Source organism: Saccopteryx bilineata, chromosome 2, assembly GCF_036850765.1.
Source record: "Saccopteryx bilineata isolate mSacBil1 chromosome 2, mSacBil1_pri_phased_curated, whole genome shotgun sequence".
Taxonomy (NCBI): domain Eukaryota; kingdom Metazoa; phylum Chordata; class Mammalia; order Chiroptera; family Emballonuridae; genus Saccopteryx; species Saccopteryx bilineata.
The window spans coordinates 253,618,399-253,642,868 of record NC_089491.1 but is presented as its reverse complement, the minus strand read 5'-3'; the positions used below and the strand labels follow the sequence as shown (position 1 = coordinate 253,642,868).

At 46.0% G+C, this 24,470-nt stretch overlaps 1 pseudogene; it reads right to left on the bottom strand.

Annotated features, from left to right (window-relative positions):
* Positions 1 to 642: 642 nt before the first annotated feature.
* On the bottom strand, positions 643 to 10,282 carry LOC136322480 (immunoglobulin lambda variable 1-40-like; annotated as a pseudogene).
* Between the last annotated feature and the right edge of the window lie 14,188 nt (positions 10,283 to 24,470).

The following is a 24,470-nucleotide window of genomic DNA, read 5'->3' as shown; positions in this document are numbered from 1 at the left end:
CTGAGACGCAGACAGGGTGGGACCAGGGGCAGCAGGGTGGATATGGGGTTGTCTTTATGGACATGAACTCACACTTGACATTATGTGTCTTTAATAAATGAAGTGGGTGAGAGGTCATGACGTGAGACCTGGAGAAGGAGACTCAGCAGTGGTTCTGAGCAGACGTGTGGCCATGATAGATCCATGTCCATGACACTTGGAGACCCAGGAAATTAGGTCACAGGTGGAGGCACAGATGGCAGTCTGATCCAGCTCAAAGCAGAGCACCCTGAGAGAGACCCGGGAGTCACCTACAGACAGACGGTAGCTTCACTCTATGTGGGAAGTGAACATGGTACAAGGGCTGATCCGGTACCACAGACAGGAGAAGAGGGACAGGGACTCTGTCCCAGGTGACCTTTTCCAAGTGCCCTGAGCCCTTCACCTGTGCAGAGAGAAGAGTGAGGAGAAAGGAGCCTATGTCAGGCCTGCAGTGTCCCCAGAGTTAGGACCCTAAAACTCCCCACACCTGCATGATCCTCCTTCAAAGCTGTATGGGTGGATCTCCATCACCTGATGTTACTAAACATTAATTGTCCCCAGCTCCATTGACATCTTGGCATGAGCTTCAGATCACCTTGAGATGGAGGAGAGAGGGGGCTCTCACAGAACCTGCACGGGTGTGAGGAAGCTGACACTGGTGTCCCTTGTGCACAAGGAGGTCACACAAAGTCACGTCTCATTCTGGAAAACACTCTTTTTTTTCAGCATCCTTGGAGCCACAGACCTGCTTCCTTTGAGCCTCAGGAGGAGAATGATAGTTCTCACAGACACGTCATAATGAGCAGATGTAGAGAGGAGGTGACATAACTTTTGGAGCTGGTCCCTTGGAGATGAGAGAGAGGAAAGCTGGACATAGTGACTGACCAGAATCACTCAGACCACCCACAGTGGTGAGTCAGATTTTGACCCTGCTTTGGGCATGGGTGAGGTCAGACACCTCCTAGCTCACCCATCAACCCCAAGGGGAGGAGCACAGCCCTAAGACCTAATGGTGTCTGTGTGCACACGATCATGGTGAGAAGTGTTCATTCATTTAGCAATAAATGAATGAACATTCTGACTAAAGAAAAAGAAGATGTTTGTACACTATGGGTGCAAAGGGGTTGACTGCAGAGATTTCACCCTGCATTACCCTTGGTTCCAGGCAGAACAAGGTTAACAACCACAGCAGGGAAAGCATTGCATGCTTTTAGTCTCACTTCCTTGTGACTCTGGAGCACTGTGTAATTCTTACTGCCATCATCCCATATATCACAGTAATAGTCCGTCTTGTCCTCGGGCTGGAGCCCAGAGATGAGCAGGAGCCCTGCACTGGCCGAGGCATCTTTGGATCCAGAGAAGCATCTGGGGACCCCAGAGCCCTGGTCCTTATCTGAGTCTGACTTGAACCTCAGGAGATACCGAGGAGGGTTCCCTGGCTTCTGCTGGTACCAGTATATCTTGTACCCACCAACATCAAAGCCACTGCTCAGGATGCAGGTGAGTCTGGCTGATGCTACAGGAGATACAGAGAGGGAGGGCGGCTGAGTCAGCACAGGCTGGGACAGGGAACCTGCAAACACAGATGGCACATGGGACAACGACCAACATAATGTACCTTAGGATCTGAATCTAAGTGTCTGATCCAGGATGGACAGCTGCCCTGTGTCTGTGAGGTCTGTCCCTACCTGCACAGCGAGAGATGAGCACAAGGAGGAGAGGGGTCCAGGCCATGGTGCTCACAGCCCTGAGCCCACAGTGGGGCTGGGCTGCCCCAGGCCTCCTTTTCTTCTCCCCCCTCTGCCAGAGGAGGGGCTGTCCATGCAAATGTGTGTCCCTCAGTGACAGCCAGTCCCTCCCTGAGCCTTGAGGCTGAGCTCAGCTCACACCTCAGGCTGAGGAGAATAAATTTGGCCTCACCCCTGGGAGGAAGCTCTGGGAGGAAGCACCTGCTGAGACCACACATACGTCTCTGCTCAGGGGACTTGGCCAGGACAGAGAGGACACAGCTGTTGAGTCTCCATCAGTGAGCACAGGGCCTATTCTGTGAGGCCCAGATTTTTTCAAGTGAATGGTCCTATGTGAACAGCTGGGTAGGGATCACAGGTCTGCCCCAGAGTGCCCCCACCTGGCAAATATCTAAAAATGTAAAATTTATCCTGACCAAGTGGTGTCGCAGTGAATAGAGCATCAGACTGGGATGCATAGGACCCAGGTTCGAGACCCCATGGTTGCCAGCTTGAGCTTTTGTTCATCTGGTTTGAGCAAGGCTCACCAACTTGAGCCCAAGGTTGCTGGCTCGAGCAAGGGGTCACTCGGTCTGCTGTAGCCCCCGGGGTCAAGGAACATATGAGAAATCAATCAATGAACAACTAAGGAGCCACAACAAAGAATTGATGTTTCTTATCTCTCTCCCTTTCTGACTCTCTGTCCCTATATGTCCCTCTCTCTGACTCTCTCTGTCTCTACTACAAAAAAATGTAAAATTTATAAAAACTTGATTAAAAATAGGTAAAATGTACACTTTCATTGGAAGATAGAAATTTTGATTTGGATGAAATAAAGTAAAAAAGAAAAAATTTTAGTAGAAAATTAAAAAATGTAATGAAACTACTCTACTGAATAGCATAACATACAGACAATTCACTGAGAAATTTGACCAAGCTTTCAAAGATGAGAGGGGTCCAATTTAATCGTTTCATATTTGTCACCATATTGAAAAGTAGGTAGGATGTTATAGCTTTTGTTATAATATTGATAGTCACTTTACATATAACTTACACAAAAAGAGAAATAATAGTCCAATAACATTGAATATTGCTGCAATTTTTTTTTTTTTGTATTTTTCTAAAGTTGGAAATGGGGAGGCAGTCAGACAGATTCCCATATGTGCCTGACTGGGATCCACTCGGCATGCCCACCAGGGGGTGATGCTCTGCCCATCTGGGGCATTGCTCTGTTGCAACCAGAGCCCTTCTAGCGCCTGAGGCAGAGGCCATGGATCCATCCTCAGCACCCGAGCCAACTTTGCTCCAGTGGAGCCTCGGCTGTGGGAGAGGAAGAGAGAGACAGAGAGGAAGTTGAGGGGGAGGAGTGGAGAAGCAGATGCGTGCTTCTCCTGTGTGCCCTGGCTGGGAATCGAACCCAGGACTCCTGCACACCATGCCGACGCTCTACCACTGAGCAAACCGGCCAGGGCTTACAAAATATTTTTTTTAAATATTAACCAATAGCCCAGTATCAGATAAATAATTTTATACACTATTATGGAACATGATTTATTGCAATGATGCAAGTTTTGAGTCATATTAAGAAATATTTTTATATAACATAACATATTAATGCAGCAATAAATATGATCACACTGTCTTCATTTTTGTGGAAAAAACCTTTAAGCAAATTATCACCAACTCTAAAAAACCATATGAAGAGGCAAACATGTGCATTTATAAAGTGGTAATAAACACTCACACACATGCATAACTTCATACTAAATGCAGCATCTTACTTAATCAAATGTGGAAGGGGCATTTCCACAAATATCAGGAACAGGCTAAGGTGATCTTTATCTCCATTATTATTCAAGTATTAGACAATGAAATTAAACAAGAGAAATCTATATTTAGGTCTCAGCTTTGAGCAGAACAGCCAAGTAGATATTCTTGAAGATGCAAATGGAAGATATGGCCTTAGACAGTCTGGTGCTGGTGCAGACGCGATAGCAGGGACCTTCCTGTGACAAGTATGGGTAAGAGTGGGTGACAGAGGCATGATGGGTGGAACAAGAAGAGTGAGAGGTGACCTCAGCCCTCCTCCCAAAGTTAAGAGCATGTTGAAGGACCTGAGGCATCGCCCAGTCCGATGTCATAATCTTTCATTTATGTGGGCTGCCTCACATTCATGAGGCTTCTGTCCCAGAGCCGGACGCCACACTGCAGAGGCTCCCAGAGCAGATGGGAGGAGCTTCTGCCCAAGGAATCAACACGCTGACACAGAAGGATGTGAGTCTGGTGTCACAGGACCTGCTCTGTGAGACATCAGATCCTGTCTGACCCCAGGTGCTCCTCTCCCTAAGTCTGACGTAAGCTCAATATTTAAGGGACTAAAATTGAAAGACTCCATGACACAGCGGAGACACCTCGAAGCTCTGTGTCCTGAGGTCCCACAGAGGAAATATAACAATAAGCTGATTCTTATTTTGCACAGACATTCCTAGCAACCCACGTCACCCTAGTAAATTCATTGTAGGTCCTCATTGTCTACGAGCTCCATATGTATCAGATTTTGTCAAAGGTGATGTAGAGAACAAATAGATGACAGCAATTTAGAGCCATGTGATGAGAAAGCCAGACACAGGGCCTCATGAGGTGATAAGGACCTCACAGGGCCAGGAAAGTCCCACATCAGTGAGGACACAGTTTGCTCAGTTGCCCTTGACGGAGCTAAGCGGGTTCTCCGCAGTCTGGCAGAGCTGGCCACAGCGACCACACCCTGCACAGGGTGAGACAGGAGTAAGGAACAGTTTCTCAGGAAGGGCTGAGCTGAACGTGCACTGGGGCTATGGCATTTCTGGGGAAATTGACCAAAGGGACAAGGTGTGCCTCATGGAATTTCAAGTGCAGGTCAGAGTTCCTCCTTGTCCTCTGAGAATAACAGGTGCATAATTTGGGGAGAAATAGGTAAATTACACTGAAGAACAAGAGCTCAAGGTATTGGGTTCAACTGGGGAGGTAGAGACGGTCACCAAGAAAGAGTTGGAGAGAGAGGTCACTAAGGTAGAGAGAATGAACCCCTCTGCCTGTCTCTCGTGGATCCCACACAGAGCCCTCCCCCTCCACACAGCTTGTCTCTGCAGAACCCGGAGGTGTGCTGGAATGAGTGGCAGAGGACACGAGGAAGCTGAAAGGACAGAGAACCTGCGAGAAGATTGGTCCAGTCACATGCGGCCCAGTCTCAGCTCAGAGCAGTTTCTATGAGCTCAGGCCCCTGACCCCTGTCATCCACCTCGTGCCTTTTAATCTGAATAGCCCTTCCTTCCCTTCTCGCAGGGCCCCCTACATGCCTCCTTCCCATCAGAAGAGCACTGTCCTCCCTGCCTTCCTCGACATTTGTCATTAGGGCAGGGAAGTTCATTGTGCTGAATAATTTGGCTGCTCCTGCTGCTGCCCCGGTCCTCACAGGGAGCAGGGGGCCGTCCTGGGACCCACACAGGATGGGGCTGGTGGGCAGCGCCTCATGGCAGGTGAGGGTGAGAATGGGTCTCTGAGCTGCACTTGCGCAGTGTTCCCAGGGCTCTCACGTGGCTGCTCATTGCGCATGAACATGGAGCCCTGTGGAGACCCTCATAGCACCCCTGCTGATGTCCATGGGGAAATAGGGACATTGAGTCTCTCTGCTTCTTAACCTTTATTTTTAATAATAAAGTCAATTATTACAAATATATTGCTGTTTCTCCACATGCCAGTCCTTGGTTACTCTGTGCTGAGTGTTGATGAAACTCTCTTGGGAGCAGGCAGAGAGGATCTGGGGTTCCCATGGGCGGAGGGAGACCAGCACCCGGGTTCTCCTCGGGGTTGGAGCAGTCACAGCTGCAGGAGACTCACACATGGGTGATGTTTACTGTTCCCAGTTCCACATGAGCAGACCCAGGCTTCTCCCACATGGAAGTGAAGTCTGGGCATTGGCAGCCTCTCACACCCTTGTGAGACCCACGGGGCCACACTGCGGGCAGCAGAACCACAGCCTTGTGTTTATAGTCATAGCAGGCCCTTTAATCAGAGTAGTGGTAGATGACATCTTTTCCTGCATCTAGGGAGGGAAGTCTGGGTTCCTCAGGTGCCCTCTCACTGGAGTCCCATAGCCTGGAGGATCCCCAGTGGGCCAGTTTCATTAACTGCCAACCGATGTGTCCTGACTCAGACACAGCTGGATTTCTTGTTCCTAGTTATGCACTGACCCATCATGAACTCTGCCAGTAACTAAGTTTCTTAACTGCAGTGGCCATGAGCATAATCATGAGGTTGAATAAATGTGTCCTTGCCATGAAGGAGACAGAATTACCTCCAGAATTGTTACCTTAGAGAGTCTCTGTGTTCTGGTCTATGAATTGATGTCCTCATAAAGGCGGACAGAATGTCCCACAGTGCTATTGTAGACTTCTCTAAGTGACAGTTCCACAACAGGGCTGCAGAATCTCAGAAGTCAGACATGAGTGACTGGAGTTGTCACCTGAAGCTGGCTGTTGTCACCAGCAGTGAGGACCCAGTGAGAGGCCTGGCAGCACAGGCAGAGGGGTGGCCTCACTTCTCCAGGGATGAGGCACAGTGGTTACAGTGACATCATGAGCAGCTTTATCCTCGGGGAGAAGATCACAGGTGAGCACACAGCCCGAGTTGCTGAGGCATCTCTGGCCCCAGAGGAGCAGCTGGGACAGCAGCGCCCTGGCTCCCACTGAGCTGAGTGCAGGCTCAGAAGGTACTGGGAGGGGCCCTGGCGTCTGGTGGAGCCCGGTGACAACTGTTTCACCTGCGCCTGGGAATCTCTGCACCTTCTGCTCAAATATTCTGTAAATCAAAACCTTCTCTAAAGAAAAAAATAATAAATGAGAATACTTTAGACACCATATAGTGTCTAAGGACAAAGGGAGACATTGAGAGTTCTGCCAGGTACAAGAATAGATAAAGGAAAAGAAAACAAAATCCTCCTCATAAAAATAATGTAACAATGAATGAGGGAGAAAGTAGCCAACCTGTAGATCTGATTGACACATCAAAACCTAGTTTTCAAATGACAGAATAGACCAACCACACACTGATTCTGAATGGACATGGATAACGCACAAACACTCAACACAAGAGTAATATGTGGAAACAATATTTAAAAATAAATGAGTGTTAAACTCCATTGGAATTAGACAGCATATTTTCCTAGCAAAATATAATAATTGCTTCCATTTAAAAAATGAATAAAAAATCAATTTTTAAGAAAATATAGGAATGCCTGACCAGGCGGTGGCGCAGTGGGTAGAGCATCGGACTGGGATGCGGAAGACCCAGGTTTGAGACTCCGAGGTCGCCAGCTTGAGCGCCGGTTCATGTGGTTTGAGCAAAGCTCACCAGCTTGGACCCAAGGTCACTGGCTTGAGCAAAGGGTTACTCGGTCTGCTGAAGGCCTGCGGTCAAGGCACATATGAGAAAGCAATCAATGAACAACTAAGGTGTCGCAACGAAAAAAGTGATGATTGATGCTTCTCATCTCTCTCCATTCCTGTCTGTCCCTGTCTATCCCTCTCTCTGACTCTCTCTTTGTCTCTGTGAAAAAAAAAGGAAAAATAAAAGGAAAAATCGAGAACTGCTTCACAAATACATAGTTAGCTTCACAGAAAGCACTAACAAAACTTCCCATTTCAGAAGGTCTATTTGTTTGATTCATATACATTATTTTTTTAAATATTAAAAATAGGAAAAATTTTCCCAATTCTTAGGGATAGCAGGGAAATAGTGACATATACATCTGACACAGTACAGAAAAATGAAAATTGCAAAAAACATGAAAGATTGATGCAAATTTTCAAAACAAAATATTAACTAAGCGATTCTATTATTAGATTAATAGAGTGATATATCAGCACCATAAGTTATTATTACAGTGTTTTAAGCTGGACTCCAAACTGATCACCCTTTAATATTATAGATCATATTAGTAGATCAACATATAAACACATATTATCTCAATAGATCTGAATGAGCCTTTGACTAAGTTTAAATAATTGTAATAAAAAACACATACAGGTAGAAAAAGACAGATGCGTTTCCACACTCTCCACACCCATAACACTGACTCCAATAGCCAGCATCTTAGCTGATGGGGTGGGGAAGAGAATATTCTCACAAAGATCAGGAGCAGGCCAGTGTGACTTTAACTTCATCATTATTCAACATAATTCTGCAAGTTTACACAATGCAATTAAACAAGGACAAGTCAATGGTTAGACCTTAGCACTGATGGGAATGGACAGGGAGTCATCCCAAGTTTTACATGTGTGACACAGCCCGAGGCGCCTGGTGCCCCTGCAGTAGTGACAGCAGAAACCTCCTGTGAGCGAGAAGGACAGGCCTTCATGGTGAAGACTAATGAGAGGATGACAGAGCTCTGGAACATCTGGAACTAGGTAAATGGCTGATGACAGGGATGGCTTTGAGTGCTGTCAGCTGTAAAGGGGTCTCATCCATGGAACCACCTCTTCACCTTCTGTTGAGCAGGCTCTGCATTGTCCCAGCAATCACTGAGTGTCCTGACCCCTTCAGGTCTCATAGAAAGATGTGCTGGACTCAGACAGCAAACCACATCTGCTCTTGACTCACTACCGTCTCCTGGACATCACCTCTGAAGGGACAGGCACCTGTGAGAGTGCAGGTCAGCTTTGTCAGTATTCTCCCCGAGCCTGGGTCCTCACACAGCATCTTGCATCAGATACTTCGAGCCAGGGACACATTGCTCCTCAGCCAGCCCTGTGCACAGGAGCCCGGGAGGGATAGGAAGGTCCCTGCTCTGACTCCTAAAGGAAGGAATCCATGCTGTGGATGATGGAGCTCCCACTGGGATGGCCGTGGGGACCCGATGAAGACAAATGTTAATGAATCTCACTTCCCTTGTGTGAAGACAGAGGGCGGCTCCACAGGCTCTTGTTTTATCACATCGATAATGAGGCAACACCAGTGTCATGATGGGTTATTTTATTCTTGTTTTATTTTCTCTGATAGGATTTCAGAAACACTGAATGAAAAAAACCATGAATAGACACATTATGAACCAGAAAGTACTTCCAAGTACAGTTCGTGTATATCTAAGTAACGTAAAAATGATTAAATTGTCATGGAGCAAGATTCTAAACAGGCTGATGTTTATGTCCCATGTGTCCATGTTATGTGTCACTGTGAGTAGCATTATTGTGCCCAATCACATCACACAGTGACAGCCTGGTCCTCAGGTTGGAGCCCCGCATTGATTGAAGCTCCTTTGGATTCAGAGAAGCAGCTGGGGCCCCAGAGCCCTGGTGCTTATCTGAGTCTGATTTGTTATACAGAAAATTCTGGGGAAGGGGAGAGTTTCAGGCTTCTGCTGAAACCACTGTATAGATTTGCTGCCAACACTGATGTCATCTCTCATGATGCAGGTGAGTTTTAGGAAATTCCCAGAGATGCAGAGAGGGAGGCTGGCTGAGGCAGCACCGGCTGGGACAGGGAACCTGTGAACATACATGGCACATGGGACAAGTAATTCTAAGGGTCTGAGTCAAAGTGCTCAGGCTGAATGTTTGCCCTGTGTCTGTCTGGCCTGTCCCCACTGTGCACTGAGAGAGGGCACAGGAGCACAGGGGTCCGGGCCATGGTGCTCACAGTCCCTTCTTAGGACACAGAGCTGGGGCTGGCTGCCCAGACCTCTCTTATCCCTCCCAGCTGGCCTCACAGAGGAGGGACTGCTCATGCAAATTGGCCCCATCCTGCCCCTTTTCTGGGGGAGCCCAGTGATGATCAGGGAGCCTAAATTGCCAGACTCAGAGCCAAAGAATCAGCTGAGGACTCCTGAGGGTAAACTGCTATCCTAAGAGAAGGAAGCAGTTATCCTGTCAGGAGTGGGGACTGTCTGGGGAACACATTTCAGGGAGAAAGCAGGTTTGTGTCTCACTTCCCCACAGGCCTGCAGCACTGTGCAAGCACTGAGACTCTTGTCATAGGAATGGCAGTAATAATCGGCCTCGTCCTCAGCCTGGAGCCCAGCGATGGTCAACATGCCTGTGCTGCCCGATTGGAAGCCAGAGAATCTGTCGGGGACCCCAGAGGGACGACTGCTACTGTCATAGATGAGGAGTTTGGGAGCTGTTCCTGAAAGCTGTTGGTACCATTGCACACTCTAACCATCCCCGATGTTGGAGCTGCTCCCAATGCAGGAGACGGTGACCCGCTGTCCCGGGGACCCAGACACTGAGGGCGGCTGAGTCAGCACAGCCTGGGCCCAGGATCCTGGAAGAGGGAGAGACACAGAGGTGGTGATTCTGGGTTGAGAGACAAAAGGGGGAAGCAGACACTGTGTGTCTTCCCAAGGTCCTTTCCCTTGTCCCCTTATCCAGTCACCTGTGCAGAGAGCGATGAGGGTCAGCAGGAGAGGGGACCAGGCCATGGCGGAGGTCATCCCTGAGTCCTGTCTCTGTGGCTCCACAGCTGAAGCTGGGCATCCCCCACATCTCTTCCTGCCCTTCTTCATATTCTGCAAGGGGGAGGGGCCACTCATGCAAATGAGAGTCTTCCTCCAGGTTTTTTACTCTTCACTAGTCCCTGTGCCTGAAACAGTAAGACTCTGTGAGGTGACAGCTGTGAGCCCTGAGCAGAGAGCCTCAGGCAATGCCAAGTAACAGGTCCCAGCTCTCATTCCCCCAGACCTTCAGAAACAGTCCCGGTGCGCCCCCTGGTGCCAAGGCCTAGGTACAGCATGGTGTGACATGGTGACTAAGGCCCATCAGAGACAGCTCCTGCCTCCCCAAAGCCCTGTCCACTGACCTCTGCTTTAAGGGAGCACAGGTGTCCCCTTACATGACCTCACCATCACTTCAGGACACTTTTTATATTCTATGCAGACTCCTCAGGAGATTCTTTTCATGCCATGTTTCGTTGTTCAGTGGTCAGAACTGAGCTTGTTTTATTTATGTTATTTTTCTTACAGCAGGATCAGGTGAAGAGCAGTGACTGTCCCATGGAGGCGTGTTCCTTTTCCTTATTGTTAGATTTATCCTTAAGTGTTTTTTATTTTGATGCCAATATAAACTGAATTTGTTTTTGTTTGTTTATTTATTTATTTATTATATAGGGAGAGAGACAGACAGACAAAAAAAGAGAGAGATGAGAAATATCAACTCATAGTGGCAGCAACTTAGTTGTTCATTGATTTCTTTCTCATATGTGCCTTTGAACGGCAGGATCCAGCTGAGCCAGCGACTCATTGCTCAAGGATGTGACTTTGGGCTCAAGCCAGTGATCTTGGGCTCAAGGGAACAAACATGGAGTCATGTCTATGGTCCCAAACTCAAGCCAGCAGCCTCAGGATTTTGAACCAGGGTCCTCAGTGTCCCAGGCTGACACTCTATCCACTGTGCCATTGCCTTGTCAGAAACTTTTAATTTTTGATGGTTCATGAGGGAAAACCTATGAAAAGCTAATAGATTTTCTGTTTTGAGTAATTCAACTACTTCCTGGAAACGTGGCAACAGATGTTACTCTAAGTTATACCTGGTCCCAGTTAGATCAAGAATGAGTACTGTGGTCAGGGGAGCACAGAAAGGTTTTAGTCTCATTTCTCTGTGACTCTGGAGCACTGTGTACATATCACTGTTAATCCCATGTAGCACAGTAACAGCACGCCTTGTCCTCAGGGAGTAGCTCAGAGATGAGCAGGAGCCCTGCATTAGCCGAGGTGTCTTTGGATCCAGCGAAGCAGCTGGGGACCCCAGAGCTCAAATCCATACTTATGTAGTAGGAAAAGAGATACTGAGAGAGTTTCTTGGCTTCTGCTGGAACCAGTCTATACCATAGCTGCCAACACTGAGGCCACTGCTCAGGTGCAGGTGAGTCTGGCTGATACTCCAGGAGATGCAGAGAGGGAGGGCGGCTGAGTCAGCACAGGCTGGGACAGGGAACCTGCCGACACAGCACTTATGGATGACAAAGCAGGAAACAGGGTAAAGTTTCTCAGGACACTGAGTATGAAGGAAATGAATCTGGGAAATGAGACCTGGTCCTCGGGACCAGTCTCGACCTATGCAGTGAGGGAGGTGAACGAGGTGGGGAGCAGTCCAGGTCACAGTGCTCACCATGGCTGGAGGCTGTGAGCACTGAGTCTGTCTCTTGAGAAGAAGCAAGTGTTGTCACCTCCAACTTGGGGCAGTGAGCAAAGGTTTAGGGGACATTCAAATAGAAAGATTCCAGTGTAAGGTGTTGGAGCTCTGAGATCCACAGCAACCCCTAGTGACATCCTCCAGAAAATGTTCCATGGTGGTGAGGATATGCAGAGGGAATACTACATATGTTTTTCTTTATTTTCTGAAAATAAATAAATACTGTGTCAACTACTTTTGAGTCCCTGCAGAGAATTTTCTTCTTTAATTTCAACTATTCCATTCTCAGTTCTATAATTTCTATTTGTTTTGTTTTTATGACTTTTTTTTCATGCTGATTTTTCTCTTGTTTCCCATGTGTACAAAAGCACTTGTTTCTCATTGAGTGGATATTATCATTGCTGCCTAAGAATATACGTCATAGAATTACATCATCTGTGTCATCTCTGTGTTAATGTCAGTAGACTCTTCTTTCTCATTCAAGTTTTGATTTTTCTGCTCCTTGCTGTGACAAGTGGCATTTTTACTGGACATTGGACATTTCCAGATTGCATCACTCTCTGCTGGTTCCCATTTTCTCTCCCTTTAGTCAGGCCCCCTCCTGCTGAGCCATGGCAGAAGGGCAGGGGTGTTCAGATCCCACTGGACACTGGGTGTCCCAGCAAAGGTGAAACAATGACCCACCCCCTGCTCTGTGCTGATGACACCTTTCTGGGGACAATGAGGTGAGGATTGTTACCAGCTGGTTCCCATCAAGTGGGGTGTGAGACAAGTCCCCTGCTTTGGCACTGCTGACCGAGGGAGGGAAGCACAGGGCTCCGTGGAGGACCAGGGCTCAGTGGGGATGGGCGGCCTGAATCACGGATGGGACCGTGGGTCTGCAGTCTAACTGTTCTTATCTGGTTATAGAAACAAAAACAATTTGGCTTCCAGAAATACGTTGAAAACTGCTCTTTCTTTATCTTATTCAAAAATTTGTGTAGAATATTTATATTTAGCTACCTCAATGACTCATAAAATTAAGACACAAAATAATCTGAGTCCAGATTTGTGTTCGGAGGAGGCCTGAAATTACAGTGTACTGACAAACAGGAATTAAACAGAACCGACCTCACATATGTCATGAGATAATATTCACAGTCTACAAGAGCGCTGCCTTTTCAATAGGCTGTAATTTATATTAAATATTAATGTCACTGTGGGTTTAAAATAAAATGCATTTTTATGCTTGAAAAAATAGTTTTTAAGAAAGGTAATATTTTGAAATAAAAATAATAGAAGCTCTCCAAATTCAACCTCAGGAATTGTGCACATCCTATCTGCAGTGTGGCGCCAGCAGGTCATTCCCCAGAGCCTCGTGGTCTCACCTGAGAGTAGCCGGCCCTGGGGAACCAGGTCCCAGATGTGGAACTGCTGCTTTCCTTCTCACAGAGCCCAGCAACACACAGGAACACATTAAAAACTGGTTACATGGCCGTAATGCTCTATTAGACCAACAAGAAAAGATATTGTTATCATCCTCATAAAGATAGACCACCATGAGAACAGGAACCCTCATGGTTTGTAGCACAAGTGACAGAGTCAAAACCTAAGCTGGTTTTGGTCATAGTCAGGGAGAGGGCCCAGATGGGTCACTGGGGAGAGCTAGGCAGGTGTTTACCTCACTTCCGATGCAGAGAGAGTTCTCTGTGGCATTGAGTTGTATTGAGCCGTGTGCCCATGATGGTCAGCTTCTTCATCAGCCTGGAGCCCAGAGGGGGTCTGGGAGGCCGTGTGCTCACACAGGATCCGGGGAAGAGGCTGAACCCTCGAGGGTCAGTCACTATTGTCTATGTCACAAGGCAAGAGATCTGCCCAGGATCCTTTGGAACCATTGCCTTGGTAACCCTCCATGTATGTGTCATGCCTAGTGCAGAAGAAAACTACCTAGGTCTGGGCTCATCAAGACCTTCACAGAGGGCCTGACAAAGGAGCCAAAGAAGAGGCTGAACTCTGGATTCAGTCACCTCTAACCTAGCTCACAAGATAAGAAATCTGTCTGGAGCCCTAGACAAGGTCAGGTGAGCTGCTCCCTGTGCAAGAGAAAATGACTTTCAATCTGGGCTCATTGAGAGCTTCACAGGGGGAGTGACACAAGCACAGTCTGGGGAGTTCCTGCTCCGGATGTCCCACTGCTGGGGTCCTGCCCTGGGGGTAATCTTGAGATTCCACAGAAATGAATGGCATTGGCACAAAATGAGTGAGAAAGTCAAATTCTTTAGCTCATCTGCCAGGCATCTCTGCCAATTGCTAGTACAGCTTTATTTTTTATACACTTAAGTTACAATTACATGTTATGCAGAATACATTGGTTAATAGTTGTTTTTGCTTTAATGTGGATAAATATTCCAGGAAGAGGTTAGTACATTTCTTTAAGCTATAAATCAGGTGGTAAGCCATTCTAAGTATAGTTATACAATAACTTGAGCAGCAACAACAATATTGGAGCAAGCTTCTAAAAGGTCAGTATTGATTTATAACAGTACCTTACCTAATGGACTTTTGTCTAATAAAATTATGTTTGTCTATTATTTTCATGTACTAGTTAAGTTCTAATTTTATTTTTCTCAGAGTGTTATGCTACCTGAAAGTCAGGAATGTAAGAGGAATGGAAGGTTTTTCTACTCTTCTATAGTATGAAAAGGGTAGGAAGGTCTGTAGGCTTTTCTGTGGAATTCACACCCTCTGTCTCATTTGCAGAGAAATTACTGTCAATCTGCAGGGAAAGCACAGTGCGACTATTAATTCCAGATGCTAACCCTGTGCCATAAGTGATAGCACACACACACCCAAAAAGGGGGGGGGAGAAAAATCAAATAAACCCAAGAAGTTAGGGGGGAGTGCCGCTGTGCCTCTTCCTCATTGCTGTGACTGTGTCAACCAGCAGCGGTTAATCGGCTCCCGACATCCCACAGCACAGCCCACACTGAGTGCTGGAAAGCTCCAGTGGGCTGTGAGAAGAGAGGACACAGTCAGTGCCTGAGCCCCCTCTCTGAAGTCCCCACGGCCCTGGGCACTGTCGGCTATAAGAGTGCTTTGACCACGGACCCTCCTCACCCCCTTCCCTGGAGCGGGCTCTGCATTTCCCCAGCAACAGTGGAGCATCCCCCACCCCTTGTGATCCTAAATGGGGTTCTTGGCCTCAGACCCAACATTTCCCCTTTTGGTTCCCCCTCTCCCTGACTTCACAACTGAAGATGCAGGGACCCAGCGAGGTTAACAGGCCGGCTCTGCTCCTGGGGTTCCTCCTGGGCCCGAGTCTTCACCCGCATCTCAGGTTTTGTGCCTTGGCCCAGGGACACTGCCTCACAGCCAGTCCTGAGCTCTGGAGGCTGGTGAGTGTGGGACAGCTGCCGCTCAGACCCCTGGAAGAGCAGAGCCCACACTGTTAAAAATTGTCCACCTGTGGGAAGGTCCAGGACTTGACCAAGAAAAAAGTTCGAAAGTCTCTCATTATTTCTGGGTCTATTACACATGGAAAACAAACATGATTTCTGTCATAACTTTATTTGGTTTTATACTCTTTTCCTGAGACTTCAGAGACATAGACTAGAGAATGAAAGGTAGACCCACTATGAGTCAGATGGTTCTTGCAAGTATCATCTGTATACCCGTACATACAAGTGATTTAAAATGTGCATTTGTCATGAAGCAAGACCAGTAGATTGGAGGTTTTGCCCCACTTCCTCATCTTGTCTGTCACTGTGCAAAGCATTATTGCACCAAATCATACCTTAATAGTCCACCTCGTCCTCAGGCTGGAGCCCAGAAATGATCAGGAACCCCACATTGGCTGAGGCGTCTATGGATCCAGAGAAGCGGCTGGGGACCCCAGAGCCTTAGTGCTTGTCCGAGTCTGAGTCGAACTCCAGGAGATACCGAGGAGGGCTCCCTGGTTTCTGTTGGTGCTAGAGTATCTTGTACCCACCAACATCAAAGCCACTGCTCAGGGTGCAGGTGAGTGTGGCTAATGCTCCAGGAGAAGCAGAGAGGGAGGGCGGCTGAGTCAGCACAGGCTGGGACAGGGAACCTGCAGACACAAATGGCACATGGGGCAAGAACCAAAGGAAAATTCCTTAGGGTCTGAGCCAAAGTGGGTGATCCAGGTTGGACAGCTGCCCTTCTCTGTAAGGTTTCTTCCTACCTGTGCAGTGAGAGAGGAGGACAAGGAGGAGAGGGGTCCAGGCCATGGTGCTCACAGCCCTGAGCCCACAGTGGGGCTGGGCTGCCCCAGGCCTCCTTTTCTTCTCCCCCTCTGCCAGAGGAGGGGCTGTCCATGCAAATGTGTGTCCCTCAGTGACTGCCAGCCCCTCCCTGAGCTCTGGTGCTGAGCTCAGCTCACACCCCAGACTGAGGAGGATGGAGGTGGCTTCACCCCTTGGGAGAGCCCTGGGAGGAAGCACCTGCTGAGATCGCACAAAAGTCTCTCCTCAAGGGACTCTGCCAAGACAGAGAGGACACAGCTGCTCTGTCTCCATCAGTAAGCACAAGGCCCAGCCATGAGACCCAAGGGTCTTTGAATGAATTGTTCTCACTGAGCAGTCATGTAGAGATTACAGAGCAAATCAATAGTACTCCCTCCTGATCATACATGTAAAATGGAAAATTCATAATAATTTAGGGAGGACTTCTAATAAAAATAGATAAAATATATACTTTTATATATTGGGAAGACACAATATTGGGTGTAGAAAAAATAAACTATTTAAAAGGAGCAACTTTGTAGGGAAATAAAAACTGTAATGAAACAACTGTAGTGAATAGAGTAAGATGCAGCCATTTTCAGAAGGAAATACCAATCCTTCAGAGATTCAATGATTCCAATGTAAATTCTTTATGTTTTCTATAATATTTAAAAGTAAGGAGCATGCTGTGACTTTTTTAATGATGTCGATAACACACCTTACATATAAATTTTACAGAAAAGGTAATTACAGAAAATAACAATGAATATTGTTTACAAGAGTTTAAAATATTAACACCTAGCCTAATATCAGATGAGTAATTTAAACACTTCTATAAGTGCAATTTATTTGAATTCTAAAAGTGTTATTTCATATTAGGAAATATTTTCATATAATACAACATATTAACACAGTAATAAATATTATCCTCTAGATCAGGGGTCTCCAAACTTTTTACACAGGGGGCCAGTTCACTGTCCCTCAAACCGTTGGAGGATTGGACTATAAAAAAACTATGAACAAATCCCTACGCACACTGCACATATCTTATTTTAAAGTAAAAAAACAAAACAGGAACAAATACAATATTTAAAATAAAGAACAAGTAGATTTAAATCAACAAACTGACCAGTATTTCAATGGGAACTATGCTTCTCTCACTGACCACCAATGAAAGAGGTGCCCCTTCCGGAAGTGTGGCGGGGGCCGAATAAATGGCCTCAGGGGGCCGCATGCGGCCCGCGGGCCGTAGTTTGGGGACCCCTGCTCTAGATTGAGGAGGAAAAGTACTTTGAACAGATTTAATGCTGTGTATTAAAAATCAATATAATATACAAATAAATGGACTTATAATATACTAATAAACAGTCTCTCACACACATAAATACCTTAGTACTAAATGCAGCATCTTAGTTAATCAAATAGAAAGGGGTATTTCCACAAATATCAGGAACAGGCTAAGGTGACCTTTATCTCCATTAAAATTCACACCATTCTGTAAGTATTAGACAATAAGATTAAACAAGAGAAATCTATATTTAGGTCTCAGCTTTGAGGGGAACAGCCAAGTAGACATTCATGAAGATGAAAATGGAAGATATGACCTTAGACAGTCTGGTGCTGGTGCAGACGCGATAGCAGAAACCTCCCTGTGACAAGTATTGGTAATAGTGGGTGACAGAGGCATGATGGGTGGAACAAGAGGAGTGAGGGGTGACCTTGACCTTCCTCCCAGGGGGAAGAGCATGTTGAGGGACCTGAGGCATCGCCTGGTCTGATGTCATAATCTGCCCTTCACGTGGGCTGCCTCACATTCATGAAGCTTCTGTCCCAGAGCCGGACCCCACACTGCAGAGGCTCCCAGAGCAGATGGGAGGAGCTTCTGCCCAAGGGATCAACATGCTGACACAGAAGGATGTGAGTCTGGTGTCACAGGACCTGCTCCGTGAGACGTCAGATCCTGTCTGACCCCAGGTGCTCCTCTCCCTAAGTCTGACGTAAGCTCAATATTTAAGGGACTAATACTGAAAGACTCCATGACACAGTGGAGACACCTCGAAGCTCTGTGTCCTGCGGTCCCACAGAGGAAATATAACAATGAGCTGATTCTAATTTTGCACAAACATTCCTAGCAACCCACATTCCCCTAGTGAATTTATTGTGGGTCCTCATTGTCTACCAGCTCCATATGTATCAGATTTTGCCAAAGATGCCATAGAGAACAAGTCGGTGACAGCAATTTAGAACCATGTGATGAGAGAGCCATATTCAGGACCTCATGAAGTGATGAGGACCTCACAGGGCCAGGAAAGTCCCACATCAGTGAGGACACAGTTTGCTCAGTTGCCCTCGATGAAGCTAAGAGAGTTCTCCGCAGTCTGGCAGTGCTGGCCACAGCGACCACACCCTCCACAGGGTGAGACAGGAGTAAGGAACAGTTTCTCAGGAAGGGCCGAGCTGAACGTGCACTGGGGCAATGGCATTTCTGGGGAAATTGACCAAAGGGACAAGGGGTGCCTCATGGAATCTCAGGTGCAAGTCAGAGTTCCTTCTTGTCCTCTGAGAATAACAGGTGCATTATTTGGGGAGAAATAGGTAAATTACACTGAATAACAAGAGCTCAAGGTATTGGGTTCAACTGGGGAGGTAGAGACGGTGACCCAAGAAAGAGTTGGAGAGGGAGGTCACTAAGGCAGAGAGAATGAACCCCTCTGCCTGTCTCTCATGGGTCCCACACAAAGCTCTCACCCTCTACAGGGCCTGTCTCTGCAGAACCCGGAGGTGTGCTGGAATGAGTGGCAGAGGACACGAGGAAGCTGAGAGGACAGAGAACCTGCGAGAAGACTGGTCCAGTCACAGTGCGGCCAGTCTCAGCTCAGAGCAGTCTCCATGATCTCAGGGACCTGGCCCCTGTCATCCATCTCGTGTCTTTTAATCTGAATAGCCCTTCCTTCCCTTCTCACAGGGCCCCTACATGGCTCCTTCCCATCAGAAGAGCAATATCCTCCCTGCCTTCACTGACATTTGTCATTAGGGCAGAGAGGTTCATCATGCTGAATAATTTGGCTGCTCCTGCTGCTGCCCCAGTTCTCACAGAAAGTAGGGACAATCCTGGGACCCACACAGGGTGGGGCTGGTGGGCGGCGCCTCATGGCAGGTGAGGGTGAGAATGGGTCTCTGAGCTGCACTTGCTTAGTCTGCAGTGTTCCCAGGGCTCTCACGTGGCTGCTCATTGCGCATGAACATGGAGCCCTGTGGGAGACCCTCATAGCACCACCTGCTGATGTCCATGGGAAAATAGGGACATTGAGTCTCTCTGCTTCTTAACCTTTATTTTTAATAATAAAGTCAATTTTTATAAATATATTGCTGTTTCTCCACATGCCAGTCCTTGGTTACTCTGTGCTGAGTGTTGATGAAACTCTCTTGGGAGCAGGCAGAGAGGACCTGGGGTTCCCATGGGCGGAGGGAGACCAGCACCCGGGTTCTCCTCGGGGTTAGAGCAGTCACAGCTGCAGGAGACTCACACATGGGTGACGTTTACTGCTCCCAGTCCCACGTGAGCAGACCCAGGCTTCTCCCACATGGGAGTGAAGTCTGGGCATTGGCAGCCCCTCACACCCTTGTGAGACCCACGGGGCCACACTGCGGGCAGCAGAACCACAGCCTTGTGTTTATACTGCACAGCGGGCCCTTTAATCAGAGTAGTGGTAGATGACATCTTTTCCTGCATCTAGGGAGGGAAGTCTGGGTTCCTCAGGTGCCCTCTCACTGGAGTCCCCACAGCCTGGAGGATGCCCAGTGGGCCAGTTTCATTAACTGCCAACCGATGTGTCCTGCCTCAGACACAGCTGGATTTCTTGTCCCTGGTTCTGCACTGACCCATCATGAACTCTGCCAGTAACTAGGTTTTTTAACTGCAGTGGCCATGAGCAGAATAATGTTGTTGATAAATGTGTCATGCCATGAAAGAGACAAAATTATCTCCAGAATTGTATCCTAGAGAGTCTCTGTGTTCTGGTCTATGAATTGATGTCCTCATACAGGTGGACACAATATCCATAGTGCTATTGTAGACATTCTCTAAGTGACAGCTCCAAGACAGGGCTGCAGAATCTCAGAAGTGGGACATGAGTGACTGGAGTTGTCACCTGAACCTGGCTGTTCACCCGCAGTGAGGACCCAGTGAGAGGACTGGCAACACAGGCAGAGGGGTGGCCTCACTTCTCCAGGGATGAGGCACAGTGGTTACAGTGACATCATGAGCAGCTTTATCCTCGGGGAGAAGATCACAGGTGAGCACACAGCCCGAGTTGCTGAGGCCTCTCTGGACCCAGAGGAGCAGCTGTGACAGCAGAGCCCTGGCTCCCACTGAGCTGAGTGCAGGCTCAGAAGGTACTAGGAGGGGCCCTGGCGTCTGTTGGTGACAACTGTTTCACCTGCACCAGGAAATCTTTGCACCTTCTGCTCAAATATTCTGTAAATCAAAACCTTCTCTAAAGAAAAAAATTAAAAATGAGAATACTCTAGAAACCAAATAGTAAAGGGAAAAGCTGTCAAGAAGGAGACATTGAGCATTCTGCCAGATACAATAGAAAAAGAAAAAGAAGAAAAAACCCCAAAGCTTCCTCATTATGATAATGTAACAATAAATGAGGGAGATATTACAAAAACAGTAGATCTAATTGACACATCAGAATGTAGTTTTCAAATAATGGAATAGAACAACCACTTACTGACTCTGAAGGAAAATGGATAACACACAAATACAGTGGTACCTCGAGATGCGAGCTTAATTCTTTCCATAACCACGTTCGTAAGTCAGTCAACTTGTATATCAAACAAATTTCTCTCATTTAAAATAACTGAAATAGATTTAATCCATTCCAGCCCTCTGAAACATCCCCAAACCATCCTAAATTATGTAAAAAGACATGTTTTTAATTAAGAAACACCCATGTATACTTTACCAATGCATAACAAAATATATGAAATAAAATATAAAAGTGTTATTTAGTACTGTATTCTCACCTTGAAGACAGACTAGTGCGGCTAACGGAGGTGAATGGTGGAGGAGGAGGGAGGGAGGAAGGAATGCAGGCAGTGTAGACATATAAACTAAAATTGCACTTTCTTAACACTAAATGTTAACTAAAACTGCATTTTCTTTACTTTAAACAAAACTAAAACTGTACTTTCTTTACTTAAAATGAAACCACATAAACTTAATTGTAAAAAAATGCACTTTCTTAACTTTAAACTTAACCTATGATTAACATTACATATTTGTTATTTCATCATCCCCATTTTTGCCTTTTTGGTTACACTTTTGGCACTTTTTGCAGGACTTTTGAATAAAAATCTATCCAAAGAGGTTTGCTTTGCCTGCCTTTTAAAATGTTACAGAAATGTGACAAACAAGTGTCATTAAAATGTGCTGAAGCATGACCACTTGAAACTTTTTCTGGGTGTTTATTTTCAATGAAACTTGAAAGCTTCTCCCACATAGCCAGCATGTCTTTAATTTCACTTGTAGAAATCACTTCCTCTGACTGTACCTCCTCCTCACTACTAATCTCTTGCAGAAGCTCCGTATGTTGCATTATCTGTAGCTCCTTCAGCTCCTCAGTTGAGAGTTCCTCCTCATGTTCCTCGATGAGCTCGTTTACATCACCCTCAACTACCTCCAGACCCATCGACTTTCCAAGGGACACAATCTCCTCTAACACTTCTACCTCAGTCTTGGTCTCTGGTTTGAATCCTTCGAAGTCCCTGTCTGCAACATTAGGCCATAACTTTTTCCATTCCAAGTTCAAGGTTCTTCTTGTAACCTCTTGCCATGCCAAGTCAATAATGCGTAAACATATCATGATGTTGTAGTGATCTTTCCAAAACTCTCAAAGGGTTAGAACTGTATTCTCAGTCACCTCAAAACAGCAGCAGAACAAGTGCTTTGTGTAAATCTTTTTAAAGTTGGAAATGACCTGCTGATCCATAGGTTGCAATACTGAAGTCATGTTGGGTGGGAGTTAGAGGACTTTCACGAATTTGAACTCATGGAGAATGTCATCTTCAAGACCAGGTGGGTGGGCAGGAGCATTTTCAAGGATTAGTAATGCTTTTATTGGGAGTTTATTTTCTTGAAGATGTTTCTTCACTGCCGGACCAAAGATGAGATTTACCCATTCAATAAAAAACTGCCGCGTAACCCATGCCGTAGCATTGGTGTGCCACATAACCTGCAGTTTTTCTTTAAGATCTTTGAGTCTTAAAGGCTCAAGGATTTTCGGAATGATACACTAGCAGTGGCTTTACTTTACAGTCACTGAAAGCATTTGCACACAATACAACAGTCAGATGGTCCTTTATGGGTTTATGGCCTGCAGCTTCTTCTCCTCTGTGGTGATGAAAGTCCCCCGGGGCATTTTTTCCCAAAACAATCCTGTTTTGTCACAGTTGAACACTTGTTGGAGGATGTAGCCTTCCCTTGAGATAAGCGCAGCAAAACATGCAATGTACTCCTCAGCTGCCTTAATGTCAGCACTCACAGCTTCATCATGCCTCACCACCAAGTGGATACCAGATCTCTTCTTGAAATTTTCAAACCAGCCCTGACTTGCTTTAAACATATCTTCTGCTGCCTCTTTTGAGGTTGATGGTTCTTCTTCAAGTCGCCATAAATAATACGTGCCTTTTCACATATTACAGTCTCCATCACTGTATCTCCTGTCAGCTTTTCTCTTTCACCCACACCAGCAGAAACTTCTCCATTTCTTCATGAATATTTGCCCTTAACTGGGACAAAATTTTAGTTCCCTTCGCTGAATTTGTGCTTTTGATGGCATCTTTTTGTTTAAGGATGGTACAAATTGTAAATGTATTGGGGTCATACAGCCTTGCCAGTTCAATCACTCGTACACCACGCTCATGCTTTTCTATTATTTCTTACTTTACTTCTATTGACATCATTCTCTTTTTCTCCTCACCACTGTCTTTTACACTCATTTTCTTCAGCACTATGATAGCACACAAAAAAAGTTAGTAAAAAATGCAAAAATGATGCAAGAATGAGCACAGCACAAGAGATTCAACTTGATTCTGCAGGGAACACGTGAGAAAGAACGAGATGCTGGTGGTGTGCTGTTGATACTGGACTCGTGCGACAATCTGCCAACCAGCAGCAGCTTCCCGAACCACGACTTGTATCTCCGAATTTCACTCAGATCTCGAACAAAAATACAGACCGAGTCGCAGCTTATATCTTAAAAAAAAATTGTGTGTTGGTCTGCTTGTATCTCAAGGTACCACTGTACACAAAACAAGAAGTAACAAGTAGAAATAATATTTAAAAGTAAATATGTGTTATAACACCATTGGAACTAGACAATAGCATATTTTCCTAATAACATAAAATAAATGCCTACATTTAAAGAAAATGAATAAAAGATCAATTTTTAAGAAAAAAATAGGAACATTATTATAGATCTCTTTCACAAACATATAAGATACAGTTAGCATCACAGAAAGCACCTACACAGCTTCCCAATTCAGAGGGTTCTATTTGCTTGATTCACATACATTTTTTTTCTTTTAAAATATTAAGAATAGAAAAAAATTCCTAATTCTTTGAGAAATCAGGGAAATAATGACATATTCATCTGACAAATAAGGCACAGAAAATGAAAATTGTAAACCCACCCATAACATGAAATACTGATGGAAATGTTCTAAGTACTAACTAACAGATTCCAGTATCAGATTAACAACTTTATACACCATTCTCATAAGGGATTTATTACATACAGTCTTTCAAGCTGGGTTCCAAACTGATCAACCCTTTAATATCATAGATCATATTAGTTGATCAACAGATGAACAATATTATCTCAATAGATCTGAATGAGCCTTTGAGCAAATTTAAATAATTGTAAGAAAAAATACATACGGATAGAAACAGACAGAGGCATTTACACTCACTCCACACCCATAACACTGACTTCGATAGCTAACATCTTAGCTGATGGGGTGGGGAGGAGAATATTCTCACGAAGACCAGGAGAAAGCCAGTGTGACTTTAACTCCATTAGTATTCCACATAATTCTTCAAATTATACAATGCAATTAAACAAGGACAAGTCAATGGTTAGACCTTAGCACTGATGGGAATGGACAGGGAGTCGTCCCAAGCCCCACATGTGTGACACAGCCCGAGGTGCCTGATTTCCCCACAGCAGTGACAGCAGAAACCTCCTGTGAGCAAGAAGGACAGGCCTTCATGGTGAAGACTAATGAGAGGATGACAGAGCTCTGGAACATCTGGAACTAGGTCAATGGCCAAT